Source organism: Thalassophryne amazonica, chromosome 13, assembly GCF_902500255.1.
Source record: "Thalassophryne amazonica chromosome 13, fThaAma1.1, whole genome shotgun sequence".
Classification (NCBI taxonomy): domain Eukaryota; kingdom Metazoa; phylum Chordata; class Actinopteri; order Batrachoidiformes; family Batrachoididae; genus Thalassophryne; species Thalassophryne amazonica.
Window position 1 is genome coordinate 29,519,769 of NC_047115.1, and position 27,474 is coordinate 29,547,242.

Genomic DNA, 27,474 nt, shown 5'->3' on the forward strand with positions numbered 1-27,474 from the left:
TTTTTTCCCCTTTTTTTAGGAGAGGATCTCAGACATATGCTCTGTACTCTGCAGGAGAGAAGGCCTGACAAAGACCAGAGTGTGTCCGTTAGTGGGAGAAGTCAGGAGTCCAGATATGGACTTCTGCGACATATATACTCAACTATCACTAAGATGAACTGTCCATGGTGCTGATCAGACAGAGAACATTTATTTTTTACATTTATTAATTAATTTGAAATATAATAATTAAATGAATCTTACAGTTGGGGTTCTTGAGATAAGTCAGGTGATGAATGCATGAATATTTCCAAGTCACTGAATATGTTTTGGACTTCATTTATATCAATCATTAACAAACAGTATGGTATTGTATGGTAAGTCTGGGACAAGCGGGCAGTTCTTAAAAACTGAGTGACCACACTGGAAGAAGACTCATCAGGGAACTCTGCCACACTAACTCGCAAAGTCCAGGATAGACCCCTTGATCCTACTTTCTTTTATCCTAGTTAGATGGCCAGAGAAAGACAGATAAACAAATGGAATTAAAAATATAACCACCTCAGGAACATTCAAAGATCAAAGCTTAAGATCAAAAGATGAGTGATCAGGATCTTTAATTGGGACCTTTGTTCCTGGTTCCTTTTATCCTGATTCTGCCTTTGACCTTTGAGTTCCTAATGCCTTAGAACTCGTAATGAGTATTGCTGATTAGGATCAAAGTCTAAGATAGACCCCTTCATCCCGATTCCTTTTATCCTGGTTAAAAAAATCAAAGAAAGACAGATTGACAAGTAGATATGAAAGTATAACCTCCTTGAAGCTGTACAAAGATCAAAGCATTGGATGAAAGATGAGTGATCAGAATCTGAGGTCTTGACCTTGATCCTTAATCAGGATATTTGAATCTGATTCCTTTTATACTGATCCTGCCTTTGACCTTGGGCCAATTAAAGTCTTACACCTTCAAATCAGGATTGTAGGCTCAACCCCTTGATCTAGATTCTGTTTATCCCGGATAAAAGATCAAAGCAAAACAAAGAAACCAACAGAAATGAAAATATAACCTCCTCAGAAATGTTCAAAGATCACATCTGAAGATCAAAGATGAGTAGCCAGGATCTAAGGTCAAGATCAAAGGTCAGCAGAGCTCAGAATGTTAGGGAAGAAATCAAAGGAATATCCTCTCAATGAAAAAGAAAGATGAAAGGAAAATGTCACCTGTGACATAGACAGGAGACTGTCTGTGTTAGCAGAGGTATGTACTCTTTTCTCATTATTATAGTTCTAAATCACATGAATGCATTATTTAAATACAAGCTATTCCTGCGCAAAAAATAAACAAATCATCAAATATGTCATTCATCTTAGGGGTTCATGTTAGAAAAATACCTTCAGTGCCACAAGGTCAACCTGAAGTCAGTAAAAAAAAAAAAAAACGCAGAGGGACAATCCAGGAGTGTTACGTCATACCGAACCTCGTGTTAAAAATGGCAAAACATTAAAACTGTCACCAGGGAGGAAGAACAGTGGACACATAAACGCAAGAACAAGTGCGCAGATAAAGCCGCTGTGCTGTAAGTGTGCAGAGACACAGGAAGGAATGTGAGACGGATGCTGATGTCCACCTGATCCAGCGCTTGGAGAGCTGGAGGAGGGAGGGTCTCCGCGCACGCTGCGCTCGGGCGTAATAAACGCGCGTCCTCACTGCAGGGGAACCGGGAAGCGTCCGGGCCGCAGCACCTGGCAACCTCATTATTATCCAACGGACAAATTCGAACCAACGTCAGAGGATCGCGTCAGCTCCGCGCTGTCAGGACGCAAACCGTCATCATCAGCCGATACACGCTGCGAGGCGACTCAGGCGAGGTCACCGCACAACCACGGTAAGATCCGTCTGAAAAATCAAATCAAATAACATCCTGACAAAAAATGTACATAAAATCAGCCGTGATTTTTGCTTTTTTTCCATTTTGCGTTTTTACGCGCAAACACCGCTCCTTGATTTTATTTTCCAAACCCTGTCGCTTTTCTTTAACGCGCGTCGTCTTTCTCAAATTTATAGCTCACAGCAATACCGCATTTCTCCAAAGGAATAAAAAGGATGTATTTCCCCTCCACAGCAAATCTGAAGCTCGGGCACTGACGCCTCCACGCTGGCATTCCTGCACACATGCAGGCGAGCGGATGTGGGTTAGTGGAGCAAATCTACGTGCTCTGTGCCATTTATTTGTTTTTTTCCACTTTGCAATCAGTTATGGACTGCAGATCGGTAAAATGTTTTCAGGTTTTTTGTTTGTTTGTTTTTAGCTGTGGAAATCAAGGTGCGTTTGTTGCATTAAACCTCAGTAGTAGACAGCAAACGCGAGGGGGCGAGGTGCAGCACACGGCCTGCAGACGCACTGACAATCAAACACACGTGAGGAGGATGCTGTGGCTTACAGTGACAGGCCACGCCTTCATATTGTGATAGTTTTACAAGGGTACTCAGTAAAACGCATTCTTCTGCCCAGATAACAAACAAAATTGCTGTCGGGTAACATCTTTCCAAAGAGCTGGATTATATTTTGGATGCAGACCATAGTACATCTGTGGATGGACAGTTACAGGACAGCTGATTTGTCTCATGAAGACCAGTGCCTTAAGTGACCCTGATGGAAAGGCTTTAATTGTCATTGTTTGCCTTTGATCTTGAGTACTGATCTTTGAGTTGGATCAGGGAACCTTTCAATCAATCAATCAACTTTTTTCTTGTATAGCGCCAAATCACAACAAACAGTTGCCCCAAGGCGCTCCACATTGCAAGGCAAGGCCATACAATAATTATGAAACACAGTCTACGTCTAAAGCAACATAACCAAGGGATGGTCCAGGGTCACCCGATCCAGCCCTAACTATAAGCCTTAGCGAAAAGGAAAGTTTTAAGCCTAATCTTAAAAGTAGAGAGGGTATCTGTCTCCCTGATCTGAATTGGGAGCTGGTTCCACAGGAGAGGAGCCTGAAAGCTGAAGGCTCTGCCTCCCATTCTACTCTTACAAACCCTAGGAACTACAAGTAAGCCCGCAGTCTGAGAGCGAAGCGCTCTAATGGGGTAATATGGTACTACGAGGTCCCTAAGATAAGATGGGACCTGATTATTCAAAACCTTATAAGTAAGAAGAAGAATTTTAAATTCTATTCTAGCATTAACAGGAAGCCAATGAAGGGAGGCCAACACGGGTGAGATATGCTCTCTCCTGCTAGTCCCCGTCAGTACTCTAGCTGCAGCATTCTGAACCAACTGAAGGCTTTTTAGGGAACTTTTAGGACAACCTGATAATAATGAATTACAATAGTCCAGCCTAGAGGAAATAAATGCATGAATTAGTTTTTCAGCATCACTCTGAGACAAGACCTTTCTGATTTTAGAGATATTGCGTAAATGCAAAAAGGCAGTCCTACATATTTGTTTAATATGCACTTTGAATGACATATCCTGATCAAAAATAACTCCAAGATTTCTCACAGTATTACTAGAGATCAGGGAAATGCCATCCAGAGTAACGATCTGGTTAGACACCATGCTTCTAAGATTTGTGGGGCCAAGTACAATAACTTCAGTTTTATCTGAGTTTAAAAGCAGGAAATTAGAGGTCATCCATGTCTTTATGTCTGTAAGACAATCCTGCAGTTTAGCTAATTGGTGCGTATCCTCTGGCTTCATGGATAGATAAAGCTGGGTATCATCTGCGTAACAATGAAAATTTAAGCAATACCGTCTAATAATACTGCCCAAGGGAAGCATGTATAAAGTGAATAAAATTGGTCCTAGCACAGAACCTTGTGGAACTCCATAATTAACTTTAGTCTGTGAAGAAGATTCCCCATTTACATGAACAAACTGTAATCTATTAGACAAATATGATTCAAACCACCGCAGCGCAATGCCTTTAATACCTATGACATGCTCTAATCTCTGTAATAAAATTTTATGGTCAACAGTATCAAAAGCAGCACTGAGGTCCAACAGAACAAGCACAGAGATAAGTCCACTGTCCGAAGCCATAAGAAGATCATTTGTAACCTTCACTAATGCTGTTTCTGTACTATGATGAATTCTAAAACCTGACTGAAACTCTTCAAATAGACCATTCCTCTGCAGGTGATCAGTTAGCTGTTTTACAACTACTCTCTCAAGAATCTTTGAGAGAAAAGGAAGGTTGGAGATTGGCCTATAATTAGCTAAGATAGCTGGGTCAAGTGATGGCTTTTTAAGTAATGGTTTAATTACTGCCACCTTAAAGGCCTGTGGTACATAACCAACTAACAAAGATAGATTGATCATATTTAAGATTAAAGCATTAAATAATGGTAGGACTTCCTTGAGCAGCCTGGCAGGAATGGGGTCTAATAAGCATGTTGATGGTTTGGATGAAGTAACTAATGAAAATAACTCAGACAGAACAATCGGAGAGAAAGAGTCTAACCAAATACCGGCATCACTGAAAGCAGCCAAAGATAGCGATACATCTTTGGGATGGTTATGAGTAATTTTTTCTCTAATAGTCAAAATTTTGTTAGCAAAGAAAGTCATGAAGTCATTACTAGTTAAAGTTAATGGAATACTCAGCTCAATAGAGCTCTGACTCTTTGTCAGCCTGGCTACAGTGCTGAAAAGAAACCTGGGGTTGTTCTTATTTTCTTCAATTAGTGATGAGTAGAAAGATGTCCTAGCTTCACGAAGGGCTTTCTTATAGAGCAACAAACTCTTTTTCCAGGCTAAGTGAAGATCTTCTAAATTAGTGAGACGCCATTTCCTCTCCAACTTACGGGTTATCTGCTTTAAGCTACGAGTTTGTGAGTTATACCACGGAGTCAGACACTTCTGATTTAAAGCTCTCTTTTTCAGAGGAGCTACAGCATCCAAAGTTGTCTTCAATGAGGATGTAAAACTATTGACAAGATACTCTAACTCCCTTACAGAGTTTAGGTAGCTACTCTGCTCTGTGTTGGTATATGACATTAGAGAACATAAAGAAGGAATCATATCCTTAAACCTAGTTACAGCGCTTTCTGAAAGACTTCTAGTGTAATGAAACTTATTCCCCACTGCAGGGTAGTCCATCAGGGTAAATGTAAATGTTATTAAAAAATGATCAGACAAAAGGGAGTTTTCAGGGAATACTGTTAAGTCTTCTATTTCCATACCATAAGTCAGAACAAGATCTAAAATATGATTAAAGTGGTGGGTGGACTCATTTACTTTTTGAGCAAAGCCGATAGAGTCTAATAATAGATTAAATGCAGTGTTGAGGCTGTCATTCTCAGCATCTGTGTGGATGTTAAAATCGCCCACTATAATTATCTTATCTGAGCTAAGCACTAAGTCAGACAAAAGGTCTGAAAATTCACAGAGAAACTCACAGTAACGACCAGGTGGACGATAGATAATAACAAATAAAACTGGTTTTTGGGACTTCCAATTTGGATGGACAAGACTAAGAGACAAGCTTTCAAATGAATTAAAGCTCTGTCTAGGTTTTTGATTAATTAATAAGCTGGAATGGAAGATTGCTGCTAATCCTCCGGCCCGTGCTACGAGCATTCTGACAGTTAGTGTGACTCGGGGGTGTTGACTCATTTAAACTAACATATTCATCCTACTGTAACCAAGTTTCTGTTAGGCAGAATAAATCAATACGTTGATCAATTATTATATCATTTACCAACAGGGACTTAGAAGAAAGAGACCTAATGTTTAATAGACCACATTTAACTGTTTTAGTCTGTGGTGCAATTGAAGGTGCTATATTATTTTTTCTTTTTGAATTTTTATGCTTAAATAGATTTTTGCTAGTTATTGGTGGTCTGGGAGCAGGCACCGTCTCTACGGGGATGGGGTAATAGGGGGATGGCAGGGGGAGAGAAGCTGCAGAGAGGTGTATAAGACCACAGCTCTGCCTCCTGGTCCCAACGCTAGACAGTCACAGTTTGGAGGATCCCAAAAAATTGGCCAGATTTCTAGAAATGAGAGCTGCTCCCTCTAAAGTGGGATGGATGCCGTCTCTCCTAACAAGACCAGGTTTTCCCCAGAAGCTTTGCCAATTATCAATGAAGCCCACCTCATTTTTTGGACACCACTCAGACAGCCAGCAATTCAAGGAGAACATGCGGCTAAACATGTCACTCCCGGTCTGATTGGGGAGGGGCCCAGAGAAAACAACAGAGTCCGACATTGTTTTTGCAAAGTTACACACCGATTCAATGTTAATTTTAGTGACCTCCGATTGGCGTAACCGAGTGTCATTACTGCCGACGTGAATTACAATCTTACCAAATTTACGCTTAGCCTTAGCCAGCAATTTCAAATGTCCTTCGATGTCGCCTGCTCTGGCCCCCGGAAGACAATTGACAATGGTTGCTGGTGTCGCTAACTTCACATTTCTCAAAACAGAGTCGCCAATAACCAGAGTTTGATCCTCGGCGAGTGTATCGTCGAGTGGGGAAAAACGGTTAGAGATGTGAACGGGTTGACGGTGTACACGGGGCTTCTGTTTAGGGCTACGCTTCCTCCTCACAGTCACCCAGTCAGCCTGCCTTCCCGACTGCACGGGGTCTGCCAGGGGGGAACTAACGGCGGCTAAGCTACCTTGGTCCGCACCGACTACAGGGGCCTGGCTAGCTGTAGAATTTTCCACGGTGCGGAGCCGAGCCTCCAATTCGCCCAGCCTGGCCTCCAAAGCTACGAATAAGCTGCACTTATTACAAGTACCGTTACTGCTAAAAGAGGCCGAGGAATAAGAAAAGCAGAAGAGCAGAAAAGTACGGGAGAGACAGGAGAAGCCGCCATGCTAAAACGGCTAAGAGCTAGTAGCTACGCTAAGCTAGCGGATTCCCAAACAGGGAATCCGACACTAGACAGGCTGTGGAGCAGCACAGGTAACGCACGACAACAGTGCTAAAATAAAATAAAAATCCACTAGACAGGCTGTGGAGCAGCACAGGTAACGCACAACAACAGTGCTAAAAAATAAAATAAAATAAAAATAAAAATCCACTGGACAGGCTGTGGAGCAGCACAGGCAACGCACGACAACAGTGCTAAAACAAAATAAAAATCCACTAGACAGGCTGTGGAGCAGCACAGGTAACGCACGACAACAGTGCTAAAAAATAAAATAAAAATAAAAATCCACTGGACAGGCTGTGGAGCAGCACAGGCAACGCACGACAACAGTGCTAAAACAAAATAAAAATCCACTGGACAGGCTGTGGAGCAGCACAGGCAACGCACGACAACAGTGCTAAATCAAAATCCACTGGACAGGCTGTGGAGCAGCACAGGTAACGCACGACAACAGTGCTAAATCAAAATCCACTGGACAGGCTGTGGAGCAGCACAGGTAACGCACGACAACAGTGCTAAAACAAAATAAAAATCCACTAGACAGGCTGTGGAGCAGCACAGGTAACGCACAACAACAGTGCTAAAAAATAAAATAAAAATAAAAATCCACTGGACAGGCTGTGGAGCAGCACAGGCAACGCACGACAACAGTGCTAAAACAAAATAAAAATCCACTAGACAGGCTGTGGAGCAGCACAGGTAACGCACGACAACGGCGCTAAATAAAAATCCACTGGACAGGCTGTGGAGCAGCACAGGTAACGCACGACAACAGCGCCAAAAAAAAATAAAATCAAAATCAAAATCCACTGGACAGGCTGTGGAGCAGCACAGGTAACGCACGACAACAGTGGTAAAAAATAAAATAAAAATCCACTGGACAGGCTGTGGAGCAGCACAGGTAACGCACGACAACAGTGCTAAAAAATAAAATAAAAATCCACTGGACAGGCTGTGGAGCAGCACAGGTAACGCACGACAACAGTGCTAAAAAATAAAATAAAAATCCACTGGACAGGCTGTGGAGCAGCGCAGGTAACGCACGACAACAGTGCTTAAAAAAAAAAAAAAAAAAAAAATCCACTGGACAGGCTGCGGAGCAGCACAGGTAACACACGACAACAGTGGTAAAAAATAAAATAAAAATCCACTAGACAGGCTGTGGAGCAGCACAGGTAACACACGACAACAGTGCTAAAAAAAATAAAATAAAAATCCACTGGACAGGCTGTGGAGCAGCACAGGTAACGCACGACAACAGTGGTAAAAAATAAAATAAAAATCCACTGAACAGGCTGTGGAGCAGCACAGGTAACGCACGACAACAGTGCTAAAAATAAACTCAGTGCCTTTGTCCTCATCACTGACCTTTGAACCTGATTAATGACCTTCCAGCCTGAACTTTGTTTGTCATTGCTAATCTTTGATCTTGAGATTGATCTGGAACTTATATCCGGATCACTGAACTTCTATCTGATCACTATCCTGACATTTGACATTTGATTGTCATCATTGACCTTGGATCATGTATAATTATCTTTGATACTATTTCAGTTTCAATTTATTTTCATTTATATAGCACCAAATCACAACAGAGTTGTCTCAAAGCGCTTCACACAGGTAAGGTCTAACCTTACCAACCCCCAGAGCAACAGTGGTAAGGAAAAATGCCCTCTGAGGAAGAAACCTCAAGCAGACCAGACTCAAAGATGGCCCTCTGCTTGGGCCATGCTACAAACATAAATTACAGAACAATTCATGGACGAATATACAAGAAATGCTATTGGCGCACAGGACAGGAGGATCGCCAACACAAATACAACTCCCATCTCTGGATGGAGCTGCACCTTAAACAGAGAGAAAAACAGAATCAGGCATCAGAAAGACAAAAAAATACTGTATAATTTGCCAGCATTAAACAACAAGAAAACAGAGAAATACTAAGGTGATCGCCGGCCGCTAGCCCTAAACTTCACTAAAATACCCAGAATTTAGGTAAAGTTGAGGCCGCAGCCCGCTCCAATTACTAATAAATGAATTAAAAGAGTAAAAAGCGTAAAACAAAACTGTACCAGTATGCTAGCCATATGAAAGGGAAAATAAGTCTTAAGTCTGGACTTGAAAGTCTCCACAGAATCTGACTGTTTTATTGATGCAGGGAGATCATTCCACAGAACAGGGGCATGATAAGAGAAAGCTCTGTGACCCACAGACTTCTTATTCACCTTCGGGACACAAAGTAGTCCTGCACCCTGAGAACATAAAGCCTGGACCCGTATGTAAGGTTTAATTAGGTCAGCTAGGTAGGGAGGTGACAGTCCATGAATAATTTTATAGGTTAGTAGCAGAACCTTAAAATCTGATCTCACTTGGACAGGAAGCCAGTGAAGGGATGCCAAAATGGGTGTAATGTGGTCGAACTTTCTGCTTCATGTCAAAAGTCTGGCTACAGCATTTTGAACCAATTGGAGACCCCTAATGCTAGACTGCGGTAAGCCAGAAAATAGAACATTGCAGTAGTCCAATCTAGAAGAGACAAATGCATGGATCAGGGTCTCAGCATCAGCCATAGACAGAATGGGACGAATCTTCGCTATATTTCGCAGGTGGAAGAAAGCAGTCCTAGTAATATTTCTAATGTGGAGGTCAAAGGACAACAAAGGATCAAAAATTACCCCAAAGTTCCTCACTTTGTCAGTGTGATGTATGACACACGAGCCGAGGCTGAGTGTTAACTGGTCAAATTGATGCCGATGTCTCACTGGACCAAGAACCATCATTTCAGTCTTATCAGAGTTTAAAAGTAGGAAGTTTCTAGACATCCAACTTCTCACTGCTCCAAGGAAATCTTCTAAGGATTTTATGTGAACAAGATTACCAGAAGTTATCGGCATGTATAACTGAGTATCATCTGCATAGCAGTGAAAAGTAATCCCAAAACGCCACAATATGTGCCCAAGAGGTGCTATATAAAGGGAGAAAAGCAGGGGGCCTAAGACAGACCCTTGTGGAACCCCAAATTTCATGTCACTAAGGTTAGAGGTAGTGTTACTGTACAAAACACAGTGAGAACAACTGGTCAAGTATGACGTCAGCCATGCAAGGGCACTCCCAGTAATCCCAAAATGATATTCCAGCCTATCAAGTAGAATATGATGATCCACTGTATCAAATGCAGCACTGAGATCTAACAGCAACAGAACCGTAGTGGTGTCCGAATCCATTGTAAGCAGAAGATCATTTACCACTTTAGTGAGAGCCGTCTCTGTGGAATGATATTTTCTAAAAGCAGACTGCAGTGGCTCAAAGAGATTATTCTCAGTAAGATAGTCTACGAGCTGCCGTGACACCACTTTTTCAAGAATTTTAGAGAAAATGATAGATTTGATATCGGCCGATAGTTTGTCAATACACTAGGGTCAAGATTAGGTTTCTTAAGTAATGGTTTAATCACTGCAGATTTGAAACATTTAGGAACCGATCCAGAAGTTCAAGAAAGATCAATAATTTCAGGCACAGTCGGCCCAAGAGTGGGCCACAGGTCCTTAAACAGTTTTGTTGGTATAGGATAAAATAAACAGGTTGTGCTTTTTGTTGACATTACGAGTTTTGTCAGCATGCCTAGTGAGATACTGTCAAATTCTGTAAATCTAGGTAATACCTCAGTAGTGGCGCCCACCTCAATAGCAGGGTGTAGTGGCTGGGTTAAGGCATGCCGGGATATGTTTAACCTGATGTCTTCTATTTTCTTCTCAAAGTAATCCAGGAAATCTTGTGCTGTAAAAGGAGAGCAAACTACCGGTGGCTGTCCATGCAAAAGTGTTGCCACCGTGTCGAACAAGAACTTTGAGTTATGCTTGTTTTTGTTGATCAAATCAGAGTAGTAAGTCCGCTTTGTAGCCAATAATGCATGCTTATAATTTAAAGCCGGGTTCACACGGCAGGATAATTAGGCCGATATCGGACCCGAACGCCTTGTCTTTTTCTTTTTGTATCGTTTATTCCCTCTGTTTTAAATAGTCCACAAAGTACCTCCGTTTGTTTACTCTGAAGTCACGTTTAATCTCGAGAGATTTTTGTGAGATTTCTTGTCTGAACTGTAAATGTTTGTGTGTGAAATCTATTCGTGTGTGGTGTTGTTGTTATTACCGTGTGGCTGGACACCACACACTGTACGATCAAACCTGTTAGATCCATGATTTTTTATCTTCACGTGTGTGGTCTCTCAGGTTTTGGAAACTTAAAGATAATTTTAAAATCCTGTCGTGTGAACCAGGCTTAAGATAGCATCACGCCACGCAAGGTGAACTACTTCTAATTTTGAACGACGCCATTTCCGTTCTAGACCTCTTGCTTTATGCTTGAGGTCACGCAGATAATCATTGAACCAAGGTGACTGTGATTTGGGGGAGCGCGGTTTTAACACAGGTGGTGCAATCATGTCGAGTGTAGTTTTGAGCACTGAGTTTAAACTATCCACAAGTCTGTCTACTGACTGGGTATTTGTCAAATGTGAAGCTAAAACATCAGGCAGTCTAGCTTCGAGTTCAGTCTTAGTTGAGGAGTTGATGCATCGGCGTAATGATATATAAGGTTATTGTTCCACTAAACACGGCAGTGAAACTGTAAACTTAATAAGTGAGTGATCAGACACCATTGATGTAAAGAGGCATGATGTCTAATCTAGTCATACTAATCAGGTACTTCTATCCTGATCACTGCGCTTTCATCCTCATTGCAGAATTTTGATTGTTAATACTGAGTTATCTTTGATAATGATCAGGAAATGTTATACTTATCACTAAACTTTGATCCTGACTCAAGATGCTTGATTGTAACCACTGACACTGATATTGATGACCAATCTTTGATTCTGATTGGGGATCTTTAATCCTGATCATCGAATGTCAGTCCTGATTAATGACATTTGATCCTCACCTTTGATTGTTGTTAATTATTGACCTTTTAATCTGATTACTGATCTTCGATCCCAATCAGTGAGCTTTGATCTTGTTCACTGACATTTGATTCTGATTACAAAACCACAAGAAAGAAGATCAAAGTCAGGACCCACCCGTTTTTCTAGTTCCACACCAAAACTTTGTGGATGCTTCTGTGGCCTCTGCCCCATGTCTCCACCAAGTTCAATTAAAGTTGGTTCATTCTTTTTTGTGTAATTCTGAAAACAAACAATGAACAGATGCTGGCGATGACATAAACTCCTGGATGGAGGTAATAATAAGGAATAATAATGAAACTTCTGCTTTGTTTGGACCATTCTGACTTTCATCAGATTCTCATGTAGCATCAAAGAGACAAGATGATATAAAGTGATGACACTATTAATTGACTGGGTCAAAGCAGAGCTGAGTTAATGCCACCTGATATCTCAGCTTTACAATAAAGTCATTTTCTGTCATACTGTAGTTGTTGGAAAAACATATCTGCAACTCACATGCTTATCTGCAAAGCATGTGAATATTATTATTTTCAAAGTCATGCAGGTCACATGATGCTCAGAGTTACAGCGTACAGGTGGATGGAGGAGTGAATGTAAACATGTACGAGGTCTGTTAGAAAAGTATCCAACCTTATTATTTTTTTCAAAAACCATATAAATTTGAATCACGTGTGATTACATCAGACATGCTTGAACCCTCGTGGGCATGCGAGAGTTTTTTTCACGCCTGTCGGTTACGTCATTCGCCTGTGGGCAGTCTTTGAGTGAGGAGTCGCCCACCCTCTCGTCGATTTTTTTTCATTGTTTAGGAATGGCTCAGAGACTGCTGCTTTGTTTGATAAAAATTTTTTCAAAAACTGTAAGGCACAACTGAGTGGACACCATTCGATAAATTCAGCTGGTTTTTGGTGAAAATTTTAACGGCTGATGAGAGATTTTGGTGTGTAAAACTTCCATATTTCAGGCTCTGTTCACCCAGCTCGTTGTCAGAGAACAGAGAAGTTTCAGAAGAGGTCGGCATGAGGAGTTTATGCGGACATTCCACTATTAAAGGAGATTTTGTAATGAAAGAACGTGCGGGCAGATTCGCATGTCGGGCCGGACCCGACCGCGGGGGGTCACGACAGGAAAAACACCTCCATTGGAAACCTTAACGGACAAGTTGGAACATGCCCAGCTGTTAAACAATTTCTCAGATACTCACTTGTTGAAAGCCATCAAAAGCCATCAAATTTTACAAATGGTTTTCAACACGGAGGTGTTTTTCCTGTCGCGGCGCAGATGGATTTGCGTCGTCGTCACGGAACCGACTCGGCGAATTTGCCCGCACGTTCTTTCATTACAAAATCTCCTTTAACGCATGTCCGCATAAACTCCTCATGCCGACTTCTTCTGAAACTTCTCTGTTCTCTGACGACGTCCTGGGTGAACAGAGCCTTAATTTAGGAAGTTTTTAGCTCGAAACAGCCAGACGGACGCCACCTCCGACTGCGCCGCGCCGATCCGCTTTGTGAGCTGTCCTTAAAGCGAAGGAAACTCCACAACCTCTCATCAGCCGTTAAACTTTTCACCGAAAACCAGCAGAATTTCTCGAATAGTGTCCACTCGGATATCCCTCACAGGTCCCGAAAAAATTTTGATAAAGCAACGCTTTAAGCTTCTAGGTGATTTTGGGTGAAGCAGTCAGCATGCAAAATCAAGGCTATAACAATTGATGTAACAGTGTTGTTTGTGTGGTATAAGACATAATGAAGAAGTAAATTGTTCAAAAATATATCTACCTGTGAGTATCCGATGATTACAGCATCCTACACGAAGTTAAGATCAGTAAACCGTTACATGCCAACAAGGCACCTAAACTGATAGTTTCCATAACGCTGCTCCCTTTGCAGAATCAAGAGGTACCCTGACTGAGAGCTTGAGTGAATAATCGGAGTGTGTGGGCTTGCGATTGTCTGATTAACATCCAGGTGTTCAATGATTTCCTGGACTCAGCCATCAGAAATCAGTCTGTATAAAGTGAAAGTGCCAAACTTACACAGATTTTCACTTGTCTGGGCAGTGCTATTCGTGTCTCTGGGTCCTTGGCTTTTGAGATGGAGAGATGCCTGGAAAGAGCTTATGGAGTCATGAGGTTGTTGGAAAGAGGTGTTTGGTGATACTGATACCATTGCAGGAGAATGAATATCCAAGTCTTTAAGGTTTTGGTGTCTTCCTATCTTAAGGACCCTTCACACTACAGACCGTAAGAGCCCGAATGGAGATTTGACCCAGATTCGGGAAGTGTCAAGGTGCATTCCAAACAGTTGGGCAAATTCGTGTGGCCGGCCCGAATGTGTAGCTCATGTCCAAAACAGTTGAGGTGGAAAAATATTGTACAGCAGTCGAGGTGGACTCTAACGCAATCTGACAGCATTCGAAACAGCCTGATCACATCCAAGGAAAATTCACCATGGGCAGGCACGTCTAATCCTGCCCGGCATGTCCTGGACTGCACCCCCCTGTGCATCCTGTTTGGGCTGCGCAAAGGAAATATTGCAATGTGCAATGTGCGTGGCGTGCATTCACTTTGTGAAGTAGATGTTAACATTGAACAATCAAACTGAAAACACTGTGTTTCACTGCAGGTCAGCGCATCTGAGCGGCAAAGCAGCGCACACAGCTGAACGCTGTGTTACGTCCATAATGAGCAAGATTTTACAGATTCATTGTCAGTCCAGCTCATGTGTCAGAGGATGTATCTGTAATATCGTGTTATCATGGCTGTCACACCCCGTCCAGACGTCACAGAGATGCGCTGATGTGCAGTGCTTGTGGACGCGGTGTCACAGTGCAATAAATATAATATATAATGATGATACATCTTTCAGATCATTAGAAGGCCTGATGATGCAACCATTTACCAAGGCACTACAATGTGACTAAAGCCTCGGTCCCACTGAATAATGAAGGCTGAAGAAGGAGCCACGCATGGGTGTGGGGTGATTATTTGAAGAATGACCCACGTTTTGATCTATCACGTATCCACTATGAAGGTGCCACTATGTGCCTCTCTGTACCCCGCATGTGCCATGTAGCAGCCTCTAGTGAGCCATGACCGACCTGTCATTATAGCCTCGAATGGCTTGCATCAGCCACACTAATCCACGTAGTGCCATGATCGCCATTATAGCGCCATGATAACGCCGTGTTGGCGCACGTTTAGGCATGAGTTTGGTCCAAACCTCCAGCCCTCCCACACCTGGTCCCTTTAAAGTGTGGGTTTTCAATTCACAGATTCACAGCAGCATTTAAAGATGTCCCTTCTTTTTTTTTTTAAACACAGTCCAAAAATAGACACTCCATCACAGTTCCGCAGTTGTGCGCTGTGCGCCAGGCTGCAGTCCACCTGTAATGCACCAGACCAGCTAGACACGAACCACGGGTTCCTGGAGAGCCGCGGAGCCAGCGAGGAGCACAGAGGAGGCTCTTTTTTTTTTTTTTTTTTTGCGGCTTTAAACACACAAAACTTTATGTTTGTCCGTTTATTTCTGCAAAATCGCTCTTTTGCGCGCGCGCTGCTGTTGTCCTTTCATGGACAGCCGCCTCTCTGCTTTTTCTGGCTTCCTTTCCATCCGTGGCTTGCTGGCTTTATTTTTTCCCTGGCTTTAAACACCATCATTTTTACAATGTGAATCCACTTTAACTTTGTGTTCGTCCGTTTATTTCTGCAAAAGCGCTCTTTTGCGCGCGGTGCCGTTCTGCATACAGAATGAGGTGGCCGTTTTATTATATACACCTGTGGATCATTTTCAATATATATATATTTCTTTATTTCTTCCGCAGCTTACAAGTCACCATGATACAACTTTTAACTTTGTCTTATGTCTTCAAAATCAGTCTTTTGCGCGCTCTCCACCTGTGTTGCCACACAGCTCCTGCTCTTAGCTGCTCCACTGGAGTTATTATCTTCCATGGCTTTAAACACACATCCACTTTCACTCAGTCACCCAAATTTTAACTTTGTGTTCATCCAATATTGACTGAAATATCACTCTTTTGTGAGCTGGCGTTCTGCCTAAATGCTCATTTGAAGTGTGATGATGAGTCACTGCGTCAGTGCGCACGCACACAGCGGAGCTCATGTGATCCATTAAATCCAGAAATGATTAGAGGTATTTTCGGCATCCAAGGTTTGACAGAAAATGATTAATCCGCTACAAAATAATAATTTTATATAGAGTCCAGCGCACAGAGCAGGTGGAATTTGGTGCGCAAAGGAGGATAGCCTCTCAGGTCCTGCCTCAATGCGCACACACAGCGGAGCTCATGTGATCCATTAACAAGATATTAAATTAACATACTTTTACATACAACAGACAGACATAATTTTAAAGCTAGGAACTGTTTTATCAAGCTATAAAAAACATTACAAATAATTACCTTAAGCTGTTCAAAATACATCCCACATGGAGCAGGAAAGAGAGGAAAAAAAGTGTCCAGATGAAACAGTCCTCTGTGATGCCAGAAGTGATTAGAAGTGTTTTCAACATCCTAAGTTTGGCAGAAAATTATTAATCCACTACAAAATATAGTCCAGCACACAGAGCAGGTGCAATTGTGTGCGCAAGAGGAGGAGCCGCTCCAAAAATAGCCTCTCAGGTCCTGCGAAGGTGCCAGGCACACGGATAATGGACTTTTTGCAGACTCGTAAGCACCACGCAAATGCCTCTAAGCCGTCGCAGTAACTCGAACACAAACTGCGCCACGCTGTTGTTGTTAAATTTTGAACATCTTGAAATTAGCGCCACGCTCAGAGAGGAGCCTCGTTAACTGAAGATAATGCCTCTAAGAGCCACTCTGAGCCACTATAATGCCATGATAGCTCACGAAACAAAAATAACAGGGTGCGTGGCTCCTTCTTCACTCCTTCTTCACTCGGTGGGACCGAGGCTTAAAGTAAGTAATCACCATTGGGACGGCTCCAGACTCACTTCCAAATGCAAGGTGACCACCTGCCATGCCGCAGCCATCAACTGTCATGTCTATGTCATGTCCATGTGACACTTGGGTGCGAAGTGGGATGGTGACATCCGCCATGATCGAAGGGCAGATGCACTGTCCACTACAAAATAATTATTCCATATGACACGTGCTGCTCCTGCATGGGCTCACATCATCTGGTCCAGTGCGCTTGCACAAGCCCGTCTGGACACTCAAGGGGGGTCTGGGGCACACTTTGAGTATTCAGACACCATTCTTGCTCATTTCTTAATCTCTCCCAGAATGTTTTTTTTCTCATTTGGCTTCATCCATGCTCATTCGTGCCAAGTGTGAAGGGGCCTTACTGTTGATTGTGAGATCTGGATGCCAACCAGTGACATAAACAATTAGATGTCTTTGGTAGTAGGTCTCATCAGAGGATCCTTAGGTACCACTGGAATGACTTTGTGTCAAAGGAATGGTGACTTAAGGACACTCAGATGAGGAGTATCACTTGCCTTGTGAGGGAAATCAGCTATGGCAAATTAACTATATTGTACGTTTCTCTGGTATTGAGGATCAACAGAGCTGTTGAAGACCAAGGGCTTGGCCACATTTTACCCGGCTGATGCAGAAAGATGGTTACTTTCAAGAAGTAGGGATGGACTAGTTATCTGCCTCAGTGGTTGCCATCCAGGATCCCAGCAGGTTTCATTTTGTGGTGTTTGCACTCGTGTATACTCTCAAACCTGACCTGACCTATGAATATATGGATTACTTCATATGTTGAGTGGAAGTTTTAACTGAAGATACCATTTGTTTTCCACTTCCAAGGTCCGTGATCTTTACTGCTTGATTGTTTGGACGTCTACTTAAAACAACCACTGGACTTTGATTCTTTGCTGTCTTTGCATGTTTGACAATTCATTGTTGTCCTTTGTTTTAATTATTTTATTATTGTAGTACGGCTAACACAGATGGTCACCACTCTGATTTTGGTCTGCTTAAGGTTTCTTCCTACAATCAAAAAATGTCGGAAGAAGTTATTGCTGACCACCGTTAACCATGTGCTTGCTTAGAGGGTGGGTAATGTTAGATGTTACCCTTTTGAAGCACCTTGGGGCAACTTATGTTGTGATTTGGTGCAGTATGAAATATGAAAAATTTAATGCAAGTGAATTGCGTGAACTACAGTAGTGGTATTATCCTGAATCATACCTCATTTTATACCATCTACTAGACACAAATAAAGCAAACAAGAGCATAATATTTCTCTAAGCATTCATCCCTGGTTGGTCTGCAGTAGAAAACATGGTGAGGTTGGGCAGTGATTATCATCATGTCCCCAGTTTCACCTCTGCTGTGGCCCAGAAGTGTCATTATGATGAGTGATGAGTGATGATCAATCAATCAATCAATTTTTTTATATAGCGCCAAATCACAACAAACAGTTGCCCCAAGGCGCTTTATATTGTAAGGCAAGGCCATACAATAATTATGTAAAACCCCAACGGTCAAAACGACCCCCTGTGAGCAAGCACTTGGCTACAGTGGGAAGGAAAAACTCCCTTTTAACAGGAAGAAACCTCCAGCAGAACCAGGCTCAGGGAGGGGCAGTCTTCTGCTGGGACTGGTTGGGGCTGAGGGAGAGAACCAGGAAAAAGACATGCTGTGGAGGGGAGCAGAGATCGATCACTAATGATTAAATGCAGAGTGGTGCATACAGAGCAAAAAGAGAAAGAAACAGTGCATCATGGGAACCCCCCAGCAGTCTACGTCTATAGCAGCATAACTAAGGGACGGTTCAGGGTCACCTGATCCAGCCCTAACTATAAGCTTTAGCAAAAAGGAAAGTTTTAAGCCTAATCTTAAAAGTAGAGAGGGTGTCTGTCTCCCTGATCTGAATTGGGAGCTGGTTCCACAGGAGAGGAGCCTGAAAGCTGAAGGCTCTGCCTCCCATTCTACTCTTACAAACCCTAGGAACTACAAGTAAGCCTGCAGTCTGAGAGCGAAGCGCTCTATTGGGGTGATATGGTACTACGAGGTCCCTAAGATAAGATGGGACCTGATTATTCAAAACCTTATAAGTAAGAAGAAGAATTTTAAATTCTATTCTAGAATTAACAGGAAGCCAATGAAGAGAGGCCAATATGGGTGAGATATGCTCTCTCCTTCTAGTCCCCGTCAGTACTCTAGCTGCAGCATTTTGAATTAACTGAAGGCTTTTTAGGGAACTTTTAGGACAACCTGATAATAATGAATTACAATAGTCCAGCCTAGATGCGCTTTGAATGACATATCCTGATCAAAAATGACTCCCAGATTTCTCACAGTATTACTAGAGGTCAGGGTAATGCCATCCAGAGTAAGGATCTGGTTAAACACCATGTTTCTAAGATTTGTGGGGCCAAGTACAATAACTTCAGTTTTATCTGAGTTTAAAAGCAGGAAATTAGAGGTCATCCATGTCTTTATGTCTGTAAGACAATCCTGCAGTTTAGCTAATTGGTGTGTGTCCTCTGGCTTCATGGATAGATAAAGCTGGGTATCATCTGCGTAACAATGAAAATTTAAGCAATACCGTCTAATAATACTGCCTAAGGGAAGCATGTATAAAGTGAATAAAATTGGTCCTAGCACAGAACCTTGTGGAACTCCATAATTAACTTTAGTCTGTGAAGAAGATTCCCCATTTACATGAACAAATTATAATCTATTAGACAAATATGATTCAAACCACCGCAGCGCAGTGCCTTTAATACCTATGGCATGCTCTAATCTCTGTAATAAAATTTTATGGTCAACAGTATCAAAAGCAGCACTGAGGTCTAACAGAACAAGCACAGAGATGAGTCCACTGTCCGAGGCCATAAGAAGATCATTTGTAACCTTCACTAATGCTGTTTCTGTACTATGATGAATTCTAAAACCTGACTGAAACTCTTCAAATAGACCATTCCTCTGCAGATGATCAGTTAGCTGTTTTACAACTACCCTTTCAAGAATTTTTGAGAGAAAAGGAAGGTTGGAGATTGGCCTATAATTAGCTAAGATAGCTGGGTCAAGTGATGGCTTTTTAAGTAATGGTTTAATTACTGCCACCTTAAAAGCCTGTGGTACATAGCCAACTAACAAAGATAGAGTGATCATATTTAAGATCGAAGCATTAAATAATGGTAGGGCTTCCTTGAGCAGCCTGGTAGGAATGGGGTCTAATAAACATGTTGATGGTTTGGATGAAGTAACTAATGAAAATAACTCAGACAGAACAATCAGAGAGAAAGAGTCTAACCAAATACCGGCATCACTGAAAGCAGCCAAAGATAACGATACGTCTTTGGGATGGTTATGAGTAATTTTTTCTCTAATAGTTAAAATTTTGTTAGCAAAGAAAGTCATGAAGTCATTACTAGTTAAAGTTAATGGAATACTCAGCTCAATAGAGCTCTGACTCTTTGTCAGCCTGGCTACAGTGCTGAAAAGAAACCTGGGGTTGTTCTTATTTTCTTCAATTAGTGATGAGTAGAAAGATGTCCTAGCTTTACGGAGGGCTTTTTTATAGAGCAACAGACTCTTTTTCCAGGCTAAGTGAAGATCTTCTAAATTAGTGAGACGCCATTTCCTCTCCAACTTACGGGTTATCTGCTTTAAGCTACGAGTTTGTGAGTTATACCACAGAGTCAGGCACTTCTGATTTAAAGCTCTCTTTTTTAGAGGAGGTACAGCATCCAAAGTTGTCTTCAATGAGGATGTAAAACTATTGACAAGATACTCTATCTCACTTACAGAGTTTAGGTAGCTACTCTGCACTGTGTTGGTATATGGCATTAGAGAACATAAAGAAGGAATCATATCCTTAAACCTAGTTACAGCGCTTTCTGAAAGACTTCTAGTGTAATGAAACTTATTCCCCACTGCTGGGTAGTCCATCAGAGTAAATGTAAATATTATTAAGAAATGATCAGACAGAAGGGAGTTTTCAGGGAATACTGTTAAGTCTTCTATTTCCATACCATAAGTCAGAACAAGATCTAAGATATGATTAAAGTGGTGGGTGGACTCATTTACTTTTTGAGCAAAGCCAATAGAGTCTAATAATAGATTAAATGCAGTGTTGAGGCTGTCATTCTCAGCATCTGTGTGGATGTTAAAATCGCCCACTATAATTATCTTATCTGAGCTAAGCACTAAGTCAGACAAAAGGTCTGAAAATTCACAGAGAAACTCACAGTAACGACCAGGTGGACGATAGATAATAACATATAAAAGTGGTTTTTGGGACTTCCAATTTGGATGGACAAGACTAAGAGTCAAGCTTTCAAATGAATTAAAGCTCTGTCTGGGTTTTTGATTAATTAATAAGCTGGAATGGAAGATTGCTGCTAATCCTCCGCCCCGGCCCGTGCTACGAGCATTCTGACAGTTAGTGTGACTCGGGGGCTATATTATTTTTTCTTTTTGAATTTTTATGCTTAAATAGATTTTTGCTGGTTATTGGTAGTCTGGGAGCAGGCACCGTCTCTACGGGGATGGGGTAATGAGGGGATGGCAGGGGGAGAGAAGCTGCAGAGAGGTGTGTAAGACTACAACTCTGCTTCCTGGTCCCAACCCTGGATAGTCACGGTTTGGAGGATTTAAGAAAATTGGCCAGATTTCTAGAAATGAGAGCTGCTCCATCCAAAGTGGGATGGATGCCGTCTCTCCTAACAAGACCAGGTTTTCCCCAGAAGCTTTGCCAATTATCTATGAAGCCCACCTCATTTTTTGGACACCACTCAGACAGCCAGCAATTCAAGGAGAACATGCGGCTAAACATGTCACTCCCGGTCTGATTGGGGAGGGGCCCAGAGAAAACTACAGAGTCCGACATTGTTTTTGCAAAGTTACACACCGATTTAATGTTAATTTTAGTGACCTCCGATTGGCGTAACCGGGTGTCATTACTGCCGACGTGAATTACAATCTTACCAAATTTACGCTTAGCCTTAGTCAGCAGTTTCAAATTTCCTTCCGTGTCGCCTGCTCTGGCCCCCGGAAGACAATTGACTATGGTTGCTGGTGTCGCTAACTTCACATTTCTCAAAACAGAGTCGCCAATAACCAGAGTTTGATCCTCGGCGGGTGTGTCGTCGAGTGGGGAAAAATGGTTAAAGATGTGAACGGGTTGGCGGTGTACACAGGGCTTCTGTTTAGGGCTACGCTTCCTCCTCACAGTCACCCAGTCAGCCTGCTTTCCCGGCTGCTCGGGATCTGCCAGGGGGTAACTAACGGCGGCTAAGCTACCTTGGTCCGCACCGACTACAGGGGCCTGGCTAGCTGTAGAATTTTCCACGGTGCGGAGCCGAGTCTCCAATTCGCCCAGCCTGGCCTCCAAAGCTACGAATAAGCTACACTTATTACAAGTACCGTTACTGCTAAAGGAGGCCGAGGAATAACTAAACATTTCACACCCAGAGCAGAAAAGTGCAGGAGAGACAGGAGAAGCCGCCATGCTAAATCGGCTAAGAGCTAGTAGCTACGCTAAGCTAGCAGATTCCTAAAAACACGCAAAGTGAATAATGTGTAAATAATTTAGAGATGATTCAGCAGAAGGAGTGCTTTAGTTAAGGCACGTAAAGATTACACTGGGAAACAAATCGTAATCTAGATAACTAGATCAATCTAACTGCGCAGATTAAACAGCTAACAGATACAGAAAAACACCGCTGTGCTCCGGAACAGGAAGTGTTCCGGAGCACAGCACTCCCGGTTGCTATGATGCCCTCTCGTGCTTGAAGCCCGCACTCCAAGCAGGGCGCCATCTGGTGGTGGTGGGCCAGCAGTACCTCCTCTTCAGCGGCCCACATAACAGGACCCCCCCCTCAACGGGCGCCTTCTGGCGCCCGACCAGGCTTGTCCGGGTGACGGTTGTAGAAGTCGGTCAGGAGGCCCGGGTCCAGGATGAAGCTCCTCTTCACCCAGGAGTGCTCTTCGGGTCCATAACCCTCCCAGTCCACCAGATACTGAAACCCCCGGCCCCTTTGACGGACGTCCAGGAGCCTGCGTACGGTCCAGGCAGGCTCTCCATCTATGATCCGGGCAGGAGGCGGCGCTGGTCCGGGGGTGCAGAGGTTTGATGTGTGACAGGGTTTGATGCGTGAGACGTGGAACACAGGATGAATCCGCAGTGAAGCCGGTATCTTCAGCTTCACTGCGGCCGGACTGAGGACTTTTAATATGGAAAATGGTCCGATAAACCTGTCTTTGAGTTTATGGGATTCCACTTGCAGTGGTATGTCCTTGGTGGATAGCCAAACCTCCTGCCCGGGCTGATATATAGGGGCCGGGGCACGCTGGTGGTCTGCATGGGCCTTAGCCCTCGTCCGGGCCTTGAGCAGAGCGGGCGGTACGCCACACCTCCTCAGATGGGCCTGGACCGAGGGCACCCCGACCTCTCCCTCCACTAGCGGAAACAATGGGGGCTGGTACCCCAAACACACCTCAAACGGGGAGAGGCCGGTAGCAGAAGAAACTTGGCTATTATGAGCGTACTCGATCCAGGCCAGATGGTCACTCTAGGCCGTCGGGTGCGCGGAGGTCACGCAGCGGAGGGCCTGTTCCAGTTCCTGATTCGTCCGCTCTGCCTGTCCGTTCGTCTGGGGGTGGTACCCGGATGAGAGACTAACGGTGGCCCCCAGTTCCCTGCAGAAGCTCCTCCAGACCTGGGAGGAGAACTGAGGACCACGATCTGAGACAGTGTCTGATGGAATCCCATGCAGATGCACGACATGGTGGACCAGGAGGTCTGCAGTCTTCTGGGTCGTCGGGAGCTTCAGGAGGGCCACGAAGTGGGCCGCCTTGGAGAACCGGTCCACTATCGTGAGGATGGTAGTCTTTCCCTGGGACGGCGGGAGGCCCGTGACGAAGTCCAGGCCGATGTGAGACCAGGGGCGATGAGGCACGGGCAAAGGCTGGAGGAGGCCCTGGGTCCTTTGATGATCCGCTTTGCCCCTGGCGCAGGTGGTGCAGGCCTGGACGTACTCCCGGACGTCGGCTTCCAGAGACGCCCACCAGAAGCACTGTCGGACAACTGCCACAGTTCTTCGCACCCCTGGGTGGCAGGAGAGCTTGGAACCGTGACAGAAGTCCAGGACAGCAGCTCTTGCTTCTGGTGGGATGTATAGTCTGTCCTTTGGGCCGGTCCCCGGGTCCGGGCTCCGTGTCAGGGCCTCCCGGACGGTCTTCTCTACGTCCCAGGTGAGGGTGACCACGACAGTGGACTCGGGGATGATGGTTTCGGTTGGGTCTGACAGCTCGGTCCTGACCTCCTCATTGTGCACCCGGGACAGGGCGTCAGATCGTTGGTTCTTCGTCCCGGGGCGGTATGTAATCCGAAAGTCAAAACGCCCGAAGAACAGTGACCAGCAGGCTTGCCTGAGGTTCAGAGGAACAGTACAGTACAGTTTTAAAGTCATGCCCAAAGTACTTATTATTTTGCTTGGCAGTCTTTTATTGCTATGTGATGCTTGAATATCTTCCTGCATGCATTGGTGAGCAATCCTGTGTTGGCGTTGTGCAGTTGATAGAAAACTCTGTCACCTCTGGCTGTGACTGCAGCATCTTGCACTCCTCATAGAACATGCCACTGGAAAGTTACAAGGCTTACACTTTTCCAACAGACACTTTTTGACTTTACACCGCCACTGGGGCTAACAGGATATTGATAGATTCTCAAAAAAATAATGGATGGCAAGAGACTGGTTCTTTGGGTGCAGATTCACCTCGTTTTGTATCACTAAAGCAAGAAAGATGTGTCATATTACAGAAGTAAGAAGAAGCCAGTCTTATTTAGGCTCTGATACCCCTTGTTGCCGATGCTTATTCCCTTATTCTGTAGCATGAAGCGAATGAGTCGACTGCAACTACCCAACATTGGAACCACAGCCAACCACAGGTTACTTCCCCAAGGATATGAGCCATCCGTCGCTCCATCCGTCCGTCCATCCATCCATCCATCCATCCATCCATCCAACCATTTGTTAAACACACTTATTCCAGTTTAGGGTGATGGGAGGACTGGAGCCTATCCCAGTGGTCATTGGGCGAGAAGCAGAACACATCTTGGACAGGCTGCCAGTCTATCAATACACAAACTCAATCACACCTGTAGTAAATTTCAAAGGGTGAGGGTTAAAGTTTCCAACTCACCTAACCTACATGTCTTTGGAAGTGGTAGGATGCCAGAGTACTCAAAGGGAACCCATGCAAACACGTAGAGAACATGCAAACTCCACACAGAAAGGGCCTGGTCGGAAAGCAACCCTGGGATGTTCTTACTGTGAGGCAACAATACTCACCACTAGGGCACCATGGTGCCGTCGATATGAATCAATTACTATGATGTTTGGTGAAGTTTCTTGAAAAATTAAATGATTCAATTTTGATGTAGATCTGTATCAAGGGAAGGATTGATGGCCAGGTATTGTGCTGAGCTTTTTTATCCTGTGCTATTCGGTTATAAGAAATAATACATTTCTTCACCTCCTCATAAAATAGGGCTAAAATCAGTAACCTTTCTATAATAAATGCTCCGTTATTCTTTCTCAAAACAAAATTCACATTGCATTGACGAAGTAGACGTGCCCTGAATGTGGAGTGCAGTGTGAGTGCAGGCCAGTAAGGGCGTGGGGAAAGACGTGCTGGGGCTACGGTCCAAGGCACCAGGGCCTACGTAGTGGAATTTGGATTCATGTTCAGTCCGCACTCTGAAGCAGGTGTTTACTCGGTTGCTGTGTTTAGCTCCAGCACTCGCTATGGCCCGTTTTCGCATGAATTAATGATTGAAGTGTGGAGTTGCTGGCTGATGACTGTGCTGCCATAAAATATCGCTGCTTGTACAGCTTCATGGCGGAGTGGAAAACAGAAGGCTTTTCTTCTCTAAATAAATAAATTAATAATCAAGGGGACTGTATAGAGCTTTGGCAGACACACCTTACTGCATGAACTATATCATTTGTTGGACACCTCAAAATGATTTCTACTTCTGCATGATATTTCTTTATTACACACTTTTAAAAACAGCAGCAGCTTTTGACTGCCTAGTAGCACACTGAAAGCAGTTGTACTTGTGGAATATAATTTGCATGCACGCACCTTGTACAACCCTAATTCCAATGAAGTTCGGACGTTGTGTGAAATGTGAATAAAAACAGAATACAATGATTTCTCAAACGCTTATTGAGTGTTGTTAGAAGGAAAGGTGATGTAACACAGTGGTAAACATACCAATGTCCCAGCTTTTTTGAAATGTGTTGCAGGCATCCATTTCAAAATAAGCAAATATTTATGCAAAAACAATCAAGTTTATCAGTTTGAACATTAAATATCTTGTCTCTGTGGAGTATTCAATTGAATATCTGTTGAAGAGGATTTGCAAATCATTGTATTCTGTTTTTATTTACATTTTACAGAACATCCCAACTTCATTGGAAGTGGGGTTGTACCTTCAGCCTGAATTCAGTTACACACTTTGTAAAATCAAATCTTCCCACTGGGAACTTCCCACTAGTCCTAGGGTCAGCTAGTATTAAGGAGAGCATGTTGAAGTTCTTTTTACATTTATGGTAGGCTGTATGTTGCACTAAAGTAGGTTAAGTAATCTTACAAAAGTGTGATAACTAAAAAACATGTAATTATGGTAAATTGCCATTATTTGTTGCTTTTCAATTCAACAAATTTATAGACAATAGTACAATTAAAGGTGATTAATGGCGTATGTCAACAGAATCATAAGTTTTATTTTTTTAAGTTCAACAAAACTGGATCTGGTTTGTTAGCTATTTGGACGTATATTACATTCATTTGTGAACTTTAAAATCAGTTTGGGGTTGTAATATACATTACCAAATCATATAAAGAAGTTAAGACCAGTGGACTCTAGGACCACTGGAATCTAGGACCAGTGGAATCTAGGACTAGTGGGCCCTAGGACTATTGGACTCTAGGACCAGTTTACTCTAGGACTAGTGGACCCTAGGACCAGTGGAATCTAGGTCTAGTGAAAATCTAGGATTAGTGTAATGGAGGACTAGTGGACTCTAGGACCAGTGGACTCTAGGACTAGTGGACCCTAGGACCAGTGGAATCTAGGTCTAGTGAAAATCTAGGACTAGTGTAATGGAGGACTAGTGGACTCTAGGACTAGTGGGCCCTAGAACTATTGGACTCTAGGACCAGTGGAATCTAGGTCTAGTGGACCCTAGGACCAGTTTACTCTAGGACTAGTGGACCCTAGGACCAGTGGAATCTAGGTCTAGTGAAAATCTAGGATTAGTGTAATGGAGGACTAGTGGACTCTAGGACCAGTGGAATCTAGGTCTAGTGAAAATCTAGGACTAGTGTAATGGAGGACTAGTGGACTCTAGGACTAGTGGACCCTAGGACTATTGGACTCTAGGACCAGTGGAATCTAGGTCTAGTGGACCCTAGGACCAGTGGACTCTATGACTAGTGGACTCTAGGACTAGTGGACCCCCCCCCTTTCCCCACCTGGCTGACATACAGCCTCAGTTTGCCCCTCAGCATGGAAGAATATGAATAAAAAAGGTTATTGTATGTTCGATGTCACCATTTTACCCAGACACACTGCTTTATCACCTCAGGAAACCACATGTGGTTGAAGCTGTTGATATTGGATTGATGTGAGCAG

At 43.4% G+C, this 27,474-nt stretch overlaps 1 protein-coding gene across 4 annotated transcripts in view; it reads left to right on the plus strand.

Annotated features, from left to right (window-relative positions):
• Window positions 1-1,573: 1,573 nt before the first annotated feature.
• Window positions 1,574-27,474, plus strand: part of LOC117523172 (receptor-type tyrosine-protein phosphatase epsilon-like) — a 68,819-nt gene continuing 42,918 nt past the window's right edge. For 2 of the 4 annotated variants that reach the window (XM_034184609.1, XM_034184612.1), the window contains exon 1: window positions 1,575-1,865. The gene's annotated coding sequence lies outside the window, so the exon portion shown is untranslated. Of the gene's footprint in view, window positions 1,866-2,152; window positions 2,173-27,474 lie in introns of those variants that run through there. The other 2 variants (XM_034184613.1, XM_034184611.1) reach the window with 2 other exon arrangements.